Source organism: Ornithorhynchus anatinus, chromosome 1 (assembly GCF_004115215.2).
Source record: "Ornithorhynchus anatinus isolate Pmale09 chromosome 1, mOrnAna1.pri.v4, whole genome shotgun sequence".
Lineage (NCBI taxonomy): Eukaryota > Metazoa > Chordata > Mammalia > Monotremata > Ornithorhynchidae > Ornithorhynchus > Ornithorhynchus anatinus.
In genome coordinates this window covers 111367861-111381636 of record NC_041728.1, presented here as the reverse complement: position 1 = coordinate 111381636, position 13776 = coordinate 111367861, and the positions used below count along the sequence as shown (strand labels likewise).

General features: G+C 42.9%; 1 non-coding gene across 1 annotated transcript; it reads left to right on the top strand.

The window, feature by feature from the left end:
* Positions 1 to 833: 833 nt before the first annotated feature.
* LOC114817227 lies at positions 834 to 971 on the top strand. The gene has a single exon (XR_003765075.1). It is a non-coding gene; the product is annotated as a small nucleolar RNA SNORA7 (small nucleolar RNA).
* Positions 972 to 13776: the final 12805 nt, after the last annotated feature.

Below are 13776 nucleotides of genomic sequence, written 5' to 3'. Positions count from 1 at the left end.
TTAAGAATATACTAGTTACCAAGCACTGTGCTAAGCCCTAGGATAGATACAATAAAATCAGATCAGGCCTAATCCCTCTTCCACACTGAGCTCATAGTCTTACTGGGGAATAATAATAATGTAATAATGTTGGTATTTGTTAAGCGCTTACTATGTGCAGAGCACTGTTCTAAGCGCTGGGGGAGATATAGGGTGATCAGGTTGTCCCACGTGGGGCTTACAGTTTTAATCCCCATTTTACAGATGAGGTAACTGAGACACAAGAAGTTAAGTGACTTGCCCACAGTCACACAGCTGACAAGCGGCGGATCCGGTTTCAAACCCATGACCTCTGACTCCCAAGCCCGGGCTCTTTCCACTGAGCCATGCTGCTTCTCTACAGATATTTAGTCCCCATTTCAGAAATAAGGAAACTGAGGCCCAGAGATGGTAAATGACTTGCCCAAGGTCACACAGCAGGCACATGGCAGAGTCAGGACTAGAACCCAGGACTTCTGACCAACAATCTAGATTTACCCTAGAAGACTTGCTCTGGGAGGAACCCAGTTTAAGGGGGTACCGACGGGGAGGGACAACCAAATGTTTTCAACCCATTTAAGAGCAATCAAGTTGCTATGGCAGAGTTCAGACTCCTTAGAATCATCCTAAGAAAATCAAAACTTCAGGATTAGGATGAGCTGGGGCAGGTGGAGACAATGTAACACCACTAACCTGTTTGAGGGGTTGTCAAGCTGGGCTCCTCAAAGGGCACATCTCATGGCCAGTTCTGGGTCAGAGAGCAGAGGATCCTCCTTGACTTTACCGGCCAATATAGTGTGCTCTATATAGCCACACCCCTCTCAGGGCCACACCTGGAGAGTGTCCAGTGTTCTACCAGTCACGACTTCAGGAGGGAGAGTCAAGCAGAGGCCTACCCATTCCATTCCTAGCTTGGGCAGTGGCTAGTGAGTGGAAAGCAATCTGCTACAGGTCAAAACTCACCTGTGCTGGGCAGCAGCGGCATGGGAGAGACTCGAGGGCAGTGACTCGCTTACCGCTCGGAAGGAGGCAGTGGTAAACCATTTCCATATTTTTATCAAGAAAATTCTATGGATACGCTACCAGAATGATTGCAGATGGAAGTGGGGCGTTCTGGAAGAGATATGACTATGGCGTCGCTATGGGTCGGACACGACTCTACCGCATAAGACAAAACAACATAGAGCCACATAGTGGGGTGCTCCAGCATCCACTCGAGGGGCATCAGAAGGTGAGGGAGTCGATTCACTGGAGATGCCAATTGGCACAGACTTTCTGAGAAGGATAGCTGTGCCCAAGTAAAATGTGCAAAAGACTTTGTCTATCATTTGAGACCAAGTTGGGATGTGTCCAAGACAAGATGTGCATATAAAGTAAGGAGGCCCGCTCAACTGTCTAGGTGGCTTCCATAAAGCCCAGAAAGACCATCTCTTTAGTAAATTTGCCCAGATGGCCTAGTGGCTAGAGCGTGGGCTTGGGGGATAGAAGGATCTGGGTTTGAATCCCAGCTCTGCCACTTGTCTGCTGTCTGACCTTGGGCAAGTCACTTCACTTCTCTGGTCCTCAGTTACTTCATCTGTACAATGGGGATTAAGACTGTGAGCCCCACCTAGGGCAGGGACCACATCCAACCTGATAACCTTGCATATATCCCAGTGCTTAGAACAGAGCTTAGCACACAGTAAACGCTTAACAAATACCATCACCATCATCCACATCTACAGTGATGAGGACCTTTCCCTTCCCATACCGAGGCCACAAGGAATCTGAAACTGCTCAAGTTTTGTCTTGTCCATCACCACTGCACATTCTCTCTCCTCCCACTTTGTTTCCCTGGAAAGGTGTTTTAGTCATTTTGTTTGCAGGCACAAGCATAGATTAGAAAAGGGATTGAGGTCCTTGGTTGAAACTGAAAGCAGTAGGCAAGAGAGAAACCAAATCAAACCAAATAAAGTATGCACGTCGCCCCGTGACTCATGTCCTATTGCTAATAAGGTACACTCAGCACAATGAAACTGTCATGTCTTATTTATCTATATGACAGCCTAGTGCGTACCATTAAGTAGTCAGAGGTAAATCAACAGTTGTACTTTTCAGAATAGTAGGGGGAAAGCAATTTTTTTTTCTATTCTTAAAAGGTGCAGTCTGTTCCTAGTAAATTTCTTTGATTTACTGAGAGCCTATCATCCCTAAGGCCTGTCAAAAAGTGATGGTAATTTTGCACTAAAATATTTCCCATTATGTCTAGTATGAAGAAAAACAAACATCTTATATTATTCGGCGGGGGGGGGGGGGCAAAGCTAGCAAGAATAATGGAACTATACAGATAATTTTGAAACCTAATAATAATAACTGTGGTGTTTGTTGAGCACTTACTGCGTACCAAACATTTCAGTGGATGCAAGGTATTGAGGTTGGACACAGTCCCTTTCCCACATAGAAATCACAATTTGAGTAAGAGGGAGAACAGTTAATGAATCCCCATTTTAGAGATGAGGAAAATGAGGTATAGAGAAGGTAGGTGACTTTTAGGCAAGACCTGGGTTTAGAACACAGGTCCTCTGCCTCCCAGGCCCTTGTTTTTCCACTAAGCCATGCTGTTTCCTTTAAATCAGCTGTGTTTCTCTCCTCCCTGACCAAAGCTCTCACAAATAGCACCATCAACTGGTTTAAATTTCAGCTCCTTCCGATATCTTTGCTCATGGTGGAGGTGCTCATAAGGAGAGGCATGACCAAATGGAAGGAAAGCATAAGAGAAAATAAGGCTTTGGATAAATCCCACACTCTACAGTCAACTCTAAATAATTGAGAACTGGTTGAATAGGCTACTCAGTAAGCGATTAGTGTGTGGATTTTTTTCAGGACCTATGTTAGATATGAAAAGAAGTCCCTTCTGGCATTCCTTTTCTGCAGGGTACTAGTAAATCCATACCACCATCTTTTATTCAGGGTGAGGCAACTGTCAAGTTGATCATTTACTAAGTGAGAGCACTCCAGTCTCTTTACTGTGCTGCATTAGTAATTTCAATCATTGTTTTCAGGGGACAATATGACATTTCATAGGTTTCAACTTCAGCAGGGTATTGAAATATTGTATTTTTTCCAAACCACCCTGGAGGTAGTCAGAGTTAACTCACTTCCATAGTTTCAGGACTGAGGAAGTTGAAAAATGGAAGCCAGTGGGAAGTCCATTTCTCATTTATAGGTTATGAGCCTGGGGTCTTCAACATGCTTGCTCTCTCCCTGTAAGGGACAGCAACACTTTGAAAAGACTTGTCACAAAATGATCACACTTGCTGACTGACCAATTTCTACTGAAACTCATTACCATCTGCTTTAAGGCACTCGGTCAACTCGCTCCCTCCTATCATATTCTCCCAAGGGCTTAGTACAGCATTCTGCACACAGTAAGAGCTCAATAAATACTGTTGATTGATTGATTTATTGATTAATTACCGCTCTGATATACTACAAGTCAATCTTCACACTCTGCTCCTCTAAAACTAATTTCCTCTCTGTACCTCTAGCTTATCTATCCTGTCACAGACCCCTTGCCCTTGTCTTCCCTCAGGCCTGGAGTTCCCTCCAACTTCATATCTGACAGACTATCACTCTCTCCATCTTCAGAAGTCTCCTAAAACTACATCTGGTGGAGGTGTTCTTAAGGAGTGGCAAGAGGTCTTCCCTGACTAAACTTTTATTTCCCCTATCTGCTCTCCTGTCTCTTTTGACTGTGTACCCCTTAAGCACACCCCAGGCCCACAGCACTTATGTAAATATTCTTTTACTCTTCTATTTTCCTATTTATTGTAACCTCTGTCTCCGCTCGTAGACTGTAAGCCCCTTGTGGGCCGGAGTCATATCTACCAACTCTAAAGTCCCCCCCCCTTCCCTCTACTACTCCCCCTCTCTCTTCCCCTCCCCTCAGCACTGTGCTCATCCGCTCAACTGTATATATTTTTATTACCCTATTTATTTTATTAATGAGATGTACATCCCCTTGATTCTATTTATTGCTACTGTTTTAATGAGATGTACATCCCCTTGATTCTATTTATTGCTATTGTTTTTGTCTGTCTGTCTCCCCCGATTAGACTGTAAGCCCCTCAGTGGGCAGGGACTGTCTCTATCTGTTGCCGATTTGTACATTCCAAGCGCTTAGTACAGTGCTCTGCACATAGTAAGTACTCAATAAATACTACTGAATGAATGACTTTCCCAAGCGCTTTGTGTGGTTATCTGTGCATAATAAGTGGTTAGTAAGTGCCATTGATTGATGTGCTCATTTTCCCATCTTCTTCCTTTATTCTTTCTCTACCTACCAATCCAACTGGGATGGATTATGGCACTTGAATAGTGGAAGTTCCATCTAATCAGGCCCTGTGGTGTGCGAAGTGAGGGACTTTTTTGGTATGGTATCTATTGAGCACTTAGCAGAGATGGTCTCTATCGGCTGCCAAATTGTACATTCCAAGCGCTTAGTACAGTGCTTTGTACGTAGTAAGCACTCAATAAATACTATTGAATGAACTTACTATGTGTCAGGCACCGTACTAAGCACTGGTGTATATAATATACAAGCTAATCAAGTAGGACGCAGTCCATGTCCCAAATAGAGCTCACAGTCTTAATCCCCATTTTAGAGATGAAGTAGCTGAGGCATAGAGAAGTTAAGTGATTTGCCCATGGCCACATAGCAGACAAGTGGAAGTTCCGGGATTAGAGCTCCCGGACCTATCCACTAAAAAACACTGCTTTTCTATGGACATATGCATTTTACCCCTCCCGGGATTGCTCCCCTCCCTTCAGTCATGGGGGTATGGGAAAGACAAACTGGTTCTCAGTCATCTGAACAATAGCGACATCTCAACAATACCTGTCCTCCCCCTCCTTTCCCCGCTTCCTCTCACCACACACACATAAATAGACGCATGTTACAAAAACACAGGGGAGTGGAAGACACTGGGCAAGGGCTCGCAAAGAAGGCAGCTCCTTCTCTGGGGACTAGATTTTAAACCAGCCCTTGAGATAATCAACTCATTATTTAGTGCACATGAATATTTGAAAGCTTCCAAATCAATCAAAGTTGTATTCGACATTAATAAAGCCGCTCGGCTTTGAAGCGAGATGAAAGAGAAACAATAAACTTAAAATCATTCCTCTCGGGACTTCGGTTTGGACATTAATACTACATGCAAGGTCGCTCTCCGGACAAGTTAGGAATATCTGAGGAAGCCTGGCATCCACCCCCTTGAATCCTTCCGGAAGGTTTTCAGAGGAGGAATGGGGGCTATGAGGGAATGTCGGGGAGAGTAGATAATTAAGTGATTCAGAGAGGTGTGCCCACCCACCTAACCAGTTTCAGAAACACCCTGGCTGAAATGTACTGAAGATGTAGAAAATGGACAGAATTTCCTCAAAAGAGTTCAATGGGCTGCTAATGGCCACAGTTTTCAGGATGAGTATAAGGGAAGTTGGCTTTAAAACCATTTAACAGCAATAGCCTGTTTTGAGAGGCTGTTTTCCTCCAAAGTTAGTGGGAGAGAGATGAAAGGGTCAACAGGTTCCAAAATGTTAGTCAGAGATAAACGCTTAGTCACAGGATTCCAAGCTAGATAACTAGATGAGGATCTTTTTTTAAAAAAAAGAACCAGAAGCATTCCTTGTGGGGAGCAGGGGTGGGAGTTAGCTGTTACTTTCACCAAGGCCTAATGGAAGGAGCATGGTCCTGGGAGTTGGAGGACCTGGGTTCTAATTCCAGCTCCACCACTTGTCTGCTGCGAGACGTTGGGCAAATTACTTAACTTTTCTGCTCCTTGCTTCCCTCATCTGCAGAATGAGGATTCAGTTTCTGTTCTCCTTTTTAGTTTGGCTGTGAACCCTATCTGGGACCTGATTATCTTGTATCTACCCCAGTGCTTAATACAGTGCTTGCAACACAGTAAGTGCTTAACAAATACCACATTTATTATCTGTAAAATGGCAATTCTGTACCTGTTCTCCCTTCTGTTTAGATTATGAACCCCGTGTGGTAAAGGGACTGTGTCCAACCTGATTATCTTGCATCAACCCTAGTGATTGACACATAGTTAGTGCTTAACAAATACCACAATTATTATTATAGTAATCAAAGTCAATTGGTTCTCAGAATTGTCTTTTTGATGCTAGCAGATCAGGTCTGTCTCTTTAACTACACTGTAGAGATGAGTCTCCATAACTCCTTCAGTTTATCAAACTCTGGTAGGCAGAGATTACCCCTGCCTGCTTACTCGCTGGCTGTACCCTCTGCCTCAGTGAGAACACGATGGGTGGAGATGAGAGAGTGTGAGGGTAAATGAGAGTCCAAACCACTAGTGCTCTAATCAGTTCCTTTGCACAGGTTCTCAGTCCAAAAAGTGTTCGTGATTAGACCGAGGCCAGACCATCAAAAATCTATATGAGCTCATTGTGCGCAGCGAACGAGTCTGGCAATTCTGCTATAGTGCACTCTCCCAAGTGATTAGTTCAGTGCTCTGCACACAGTAAACACTCAGTACATACCATTGATGATGATGACGATCAGGAGAGAAATATGAGGAAACTGTCAGCAACACCAGCAGATAGACCAATTCAGTTGTAGACTCACTGAAAACTCCCCTGGCCAATTCTGGCTCAGCCTGGCTTTAGATAAAAAGGATGAAGAGCCAAAGTTTTCCTTTTCCACTTCAAAGAAGGTAGAAAAGGACAACGGGTGGGACTTAGAGGGAGAGAAATATGGAAACCAAGAGATGAGGCAAAATGGATTGTCAGACTGCAGACAGGAAATGTTTAGTATAAGGGAAACAGATTTGTAAAATGGGAAACAATCAATGCATCTTACAGGACACTAAAATGGTTAGTAAATGTATTCATAGTGCCTGACTTCCCCTCTAGACTGTAAGCTTGCCATGGGCAGGAACGTCTGCTAATTCTGTTTTATTACTCTCTCAAGTGCTTAGTCCAGTGCTCGGCACATAGTAAGCACTCAATCACTCATTCATCCATTCAATCATATTTACTGAGCATTTACTGTATGCAGATCACTGTACTAAGTGCTTGGAAAGTACAATTCAGCAACAGAGACAATCTCTGCCCACAACAGGCTCACAGTCTATCATTGATTGATTGATTGATATTCCCATCTATCATTTGGGTGTTTATAATAGTACTATATTATTATTATTGTATCTGTTAAGGGAATACTATATGTCACGAACTGTTCTCCCTTCCCATCCCCTCAGCACTGTACTCGTCCGCTCAACTGTATATATTTTCATTACCCTATTTACTTTGTTAATGAAATGTACATCACCTTGATTCTATTTAGTTGCCATTGTTTTTACGAGATGTTCTTCCCCTTGACTCTATTTATTGCCATTGTTCTTGTCTGTCCGTCTCCCCCGATTAGACTGTAAGCCCGTCAAACGGCAGGGACTGTCTCTATCTGTTGCCGACTTGTTCATTCCAAGAGCTTAGTACAGTGCTCTGAACATAGTAAGCGCTCAATAAATACTATTGAATGAATGAATGAATGAATGAATGAATGTTCTAAGCACTGGGATAGATACAAGGTCATCAGGTTGTCCCACGTGGGACTCACAGTCTTAACCCCCATTTTAAAGATGAGGGAACTGATGCACAGAGAAATGCAGTAAGTTGCCCAGAGTCACGCAGCAGACAAGTGGTGAAGTGGGATTAGAACCCATGACCTTCAGGCTTACAGGTCCCTGCTCTATCCACCAGACCGTGCTGCCCTCCCACCTCATATCTGGCAATTACTTTCCCCTCTTTCAAAGTCTTATTGAAGGCCCGTCTCCAAGAGGTCTTCCTATATTCAAATTATATATTCATTCTTTACATGGCTTACTGAAAATGACAAAAATTAACTTAATTTTATCTTCATTAAACCCATATTACTGAAAGAACCATCATCATTAATGGCATTTATTGAGTGCTTACTCTGTGCAGAGCAGCATACTAAGCTCTTGGGAGAGCACAATACAACAGAAATGGTAGACACGTTTCCTTCCCACAGTGAGCTTACAATCTAGAGGGAGTAGCAGACATTAGTATAAATAATTAATATCACTATTCCTTATTTTCCCCAGTTATGGACCAATTCCTCAGTTATTTTGCTTTTCATCTTGTAGCTCATCCCCCCCCCCCCAGAAACCAATTATATAAATAGATACTCAAAATGTCACAACATCTTTCCCATCTACAGGAAACTGCTCCAGTTTCACAATAAAAAAGACCCAGAAAATCTGCTGGGTGTTGCACATATTTCTACTGGGAGAAGCAAGAGAGACATCTTGCAATACTTTCATTTTCTCCAGATTCTGACTTCTTTTTCACCTCATCCCATGTGTGATATTAGAACCTTGTAAGGATGTTGTAATCGTGTTGCTCAAAATCACGAACACTAAAAGGAGAGAGCTGGATTGCATAACGCAGACTGGCCATGTGTTTCTTTTTTGTAAAAACTTCCAAACCAAGCCACGCAAGCTTCCCGGAGAGGGATCAGAACCATTCAAAGACCTTCCCTTTAGAGCTTCTGCTATTCCCAGTGGATGACTTCATTTGGCTGAAGTCCTTTGTGGGCAGTGGTTAATTAACCCCTTGCAACTTGACTCCAGAAAAAATTATCTTAGCAAGGGCTCTTGGCATGGACATCATCACCAAAACTATTTATTGAATGCCTTCTGTGGGCAGAGTAATAACAATAATAATAATGTTGGTATTTGTTAAGCGCTTACTATGTGCAGAGCACTGTTCTAAGCGCTGGGGTAGATACAGAGTGATCAGGTTGTCCCACGTGGGGCTCACAGTTTTAATCCCCATTTTCCAGATGAGGTAACTGAGGCACAGAGAAGTTAAGTGACTTGCCCACAGTCACACAGCTGACAAGTGGCAGAGCTGGGATTCGAACCCATGACTTCTGACTCCCAAGCCTATGCTCTTTTCCACTGAGCCACGCTGTACTATGTGCTTGAAATGATCTCTTTGGTGGGAGAGTCAAATAATTCTGCTTTGTGAATGGCAATAGAAAAACACTTTATCATCTTTTCTGTTAAAACCTCTTTTAGTTCCTCACTGAGCTCGTTATGGACAGGGAACATGCTTACCAACTCTGCTATGTTGTGCTCTCTCAAGCGCTTAGTACAGAGCTCTGCAAACAGATAATGCTCAATGATTGCTTGAAGAGCTTGCTGCTCACGGCTTCAACTATGTCCCTGGAAGTAGCCTTCGACTCACTGGTAGAGAATTAAGAATTTCAAGCTGAATTAAAAATTAAAAATAGTTACCGTAATGAGAAATGTATTTAAGGCCTTGCCTACACTATGGCAGAAATCATGTTAGCAAGAAACTGTGTTTAAAAATGATTCTTGCTAGCATGCTGTTCACACAGATTCTCTGGCCAGAGAAGATAAAGTTGTTGAAAGTTTTTTGGGTTTTTTTGGGGGGGGGGGGGGTATTCTTTTCAGAAATAATTAACCATTTTCTTACTGCACAACAAACTAGGACATGAAGTCGATCACGTCTAAATTTATCAATCTTTAAATCTGCTACATAACAAATTAGGCAGAAGACAGAATTAAGTGGCACTGTTCCAAATACTCAAGCTATTTGAAAGAGCAATAAACCTACATTAATAGGTTTGAAGAGTTAGGTAACCACACTGAAATGCATTTCAGGTGAAAACTTGAGTAAGACCTTGCTTGTTCTGCAATCCTATGATCCAGGAAGCCCAGTACATCAAGGGCAGATGCAACGTTTGGAAGATTTCCTCGAATGGGTGTGGTCTTGGGTTTTGCTGGATAAAATGCAGTATGCTCTGTAGTATACTGATTCCAAGGAAAAGTGGGATTTCGATACCTAAGTCCAACCCTTAAACCTACACTTGGATTGCAAATCGAGATAAGAATTAACACTGTTGGTCATTTATCCTTTGCCATGAAGTGTCACCATCACCGTTAATAATAATAATAATAATAATAGAAGTATTTAAGTGTTTACTATGTGCCAGGCACTGTACTAAGCTCTGGGATGGATACATGCCAATCGGGTTGGACACAGTCTCTGTCCCACGTGGGCTCACAATCTCAATCCCCATTTTAAAGATGAGGCCCAGAGAAGTGAAGCGACTTGCCCAAGGTCACAGAGCAGACAAGTAGCAGAGGTGAAATTAGAACCCATGACCTTCTAACTCCTAGGCCTGTGCTCTATCCACTACACCTGGTTTCTAATTCTGGTTCTGCCACTTGCCTGCTGCATGATCTTGAGCAAATCACTGAAATTCTCTGTGCCTCGTTTTCCTAATCTGTAAAATGGGAATTTGATTCCCGTTCCCTGTCCCACTTAGACTGTGAGCCCCAAGGAGGCCATAGACTGTGTCCAACCTGATTATCTTATATTTTCCCCAGCGCTTAGTACAGTGGTTGACAAATAAGTCCTTAACACCTATCATCATTATTAAGCACTTTGTTACTCTCCCCTCACTCAGCATCTCAGCCTTAATGTACATATCCATTTGTAATTTACTTCAATGTCTGCCCCCTCTAGTCTGTAAACTCCTTGTGGGCAGGGATCATCTGTACCTACTCCTTTGTAAGGTACCCTTCCAAGAGCTTTTTTTTAAAATGATATTTGTTAAGCACTTACTATTTGTCAGACACCGTAGTAAGCTCTGGGATAGGTTCAAGCTAATCAGTTTGGACACAAGTCTATGTACCACATGGGGCTCTTAGTTTTAATCCCCAATTTACAGATGAGGTAACTAAGGCCCAGAGAAGTGATTTGCCCACGGTTACTTAACAAAAATAGGGAAGAACGCAGGTTCTTCGGACTCCCAGGCTTGTGCTCTGTCCATCAGGCCATGCTGCCTTGCTCACAATGCTTTAAAGCACTTCATCACCATATCCCCTCCTACCTCACCTAGCTCCTCTCCTACTACATCCCAGTCTGCTCACTTCGCTCCTCTAATGCTAAACTTCTCAATGAACCTCGATCTCGTCTATCTCGCCACCGACCTCTCACCCACATCCTGCCTCTGTCCTGGAATGCCCTCCCTCCTCATATCCGACTGACAATTACTTTCTTCCTCTTAGAAGCTGTATTGAAAGCCCATCTCCTCCAAGAGGCCTTCCCTGACTAAGCCCTCCTTTCCTCTTCTCCCACTCCTTTCCGTGTCGCCCTGACTTGCTTCCTTTATTCACCCCCCTCCCAGCCCCATAGCATTTAGGTACATATCTGTAATTTTATTTCTTTATATTAATGTCTGCCTCCCCCTCTAGGCTGTAAACTCTTTGTGGGCAGGGGATGTGTCTGCTATGTTGTGATATTGTACTCTCCCCAGGGCTTATTCCAGTGCTCTGCACACATTAAGCATGCAATAAATACAATTGACTGCCTGCCTGATAGTAAATAGTCTGTACCACTGATAGATTGATTCTGGCTCTCTGAGGCCAAAGTGAGCCCCAGAGACCTGTGACAGAGAACACCACCAGTTATCTGGCTGCCCATTCATTCGTTCATTGGACTGTATTTACTGAGCCCTTATTGTGTGTAAAGCACTGTACTAAGCGCTTGGGAGAGTACACTATAACAGTAAACGGACACAAGCCTTGCCCACGACAAACTTACAGTCTAGAGGGGGAGGAAGATGTAAATATAAATAAATGAATAAATAAATGGCAGATATGTAATGAGTTACAGATAGGTATGTATGCTGCTGCTTTTGAGGTTCCCACCTCCTCTCTTGAGGTGGAACTGACCAGAAGAGAGTGGTGGACAGGGCCCAGCGGAAGGGGTTTGGCGGGAGGAGCAGCAGTCTGCCCTGCAGGCCCTCCCACAGACCTGGGAGGGGCCTAAAGAGCCACCCACAGCAGAACCGGTTTGACTGAACGGACAAGGGCTGGGAGGTGCTCAATAAATAGTTCTCGACTGACACAACCAGTTTCTGTTCAACAGAAGGGAACCCCAGTCCGAGGTCAAGATAAGGATGAACGATACTCAATTGGTTACCTTCCGATTAAACCCATATCGGTTGATTCCCTCCACCCTTTGCATTGCGGACTTCAAGAGTGTCATCCTATATGCCGTTCTACAGAATATTCCTTCGTTCGTTAAGAAGTTAAAAATAATAACAATAATACTTCTTAAAATAACATACATTAATTCACTCTACCTGGTTGGAAACGAGACACTTGCTCTTACCTTCGGCACAATCCAAACCCTGAGCTCAGCTGAAGATATAATTATATGTAATTAGCATTTCCATTTTTCAACTAATTAAATTTAGGAAAGACTTGAAAGCCCATCATCTCTGTGTAACAGAATGTACTGAAGGTAAGAACATTTGAACACTTAATCAAAATAGGCACACTTACTCCGGGTTTCTCATCTTCCTCTGGTTAATGAAAATAGTCTACAGACACTAGGAAAAAAATGCTAATCATTGATACTTCTAAGTGGTTGATTGAGTTAGGTTTCAATATGTCCCAAGCTTTAACTTGCAAGAATAAACTGAAGTTTTCTAAGAAAGGATTTAAAAGTTATCATGATTATGAGTGGAAGTACCTTTTTCGGTGTGTGTTTTTTTCTTTCTTCGAAAGTTACACAAGTGACAACATTTACACAAATCACATGTGAAGATTTGTTGGTCACCCAAAATTATGACAAAGTAATAGAATTAAATACTCTCCAAATAGCTGGTCACTCAAAACAGTGCACAAGGTGGGTGAGAAACAAGTTTTATTTTCTCTTCCCAGCTCCCAGCCCCAAAGCACTTATAATAATAATGTTGGTGTTTGTTAAGCGCTTACTATGTGCCTAGCACTGTTCTAAGCACTGGGGTAGATACAGGGTAATGAGGTTGCCCCACGTGAGGCTCACAGTTAATCCCCATTTTATAGATGAGGTAACTGAGGCACAGAGAAGTGAAGTGACTTGCCCACAGTCACACTCCCCCATCTAGACTGTTAACTTGTTGTGGGCAGGGAGCGTTTCTGTTTATTGCTGCACTGTACTCTCCCAAGTCCTTAGTACAGGGCTCTGTACACAGTAAATGCTCAATAAATGTAATTGATTGAATGAATGAATGAAAGTTTGATTTCTCTTATTTTTAAGGGCACATATATTGTTTTCTTTATCAGAAATCAGGGTATTGTTTTAGCTCTATCATTCTACATAGGGAAGAGAATTTGAACTGTAAAATAGGAGCACTGGTATACGAAAATATACAGTGCAGTGAAAATATGAAAGAAAATCCATCTTTAAGACCAGAGTTACTGAATCTCATTGTTATTTTGCAATTGCAATTACTTCTATAATGAAGAGTTAGTTTCTTGTAGGGTCCTGGGATAGGCATTAAAATGACATGCTCCCAGACCATTTGGAAGGTTTACCACCAAATGTTTCTTATGACTCACCTTCCACCACCTTGGCAGGATAAAGAAAAGCAATTTCAGCCTGCGGCCGCCTTCACCAAACCCCAGGAAGACTATCGCGGCTGCTGTTATAGGGGTCACTGTGGACACGGCTGGAACTGTGGACTCTGACCCACGAGGAGCCTGAAGTTCTGCTCCTCTAATAATAGGACACTTTTAAATTTTGTTTGGGTCTTCAGGTTGTCTTGGAGTTTTGTTCCAATGGTCCCTTATTGGTCACCAGACCCTTCACGACCTGTTGATTCTTAGATTGAGGGGTAGGAACCATGTCTAATCACACCTGGGTATTTCC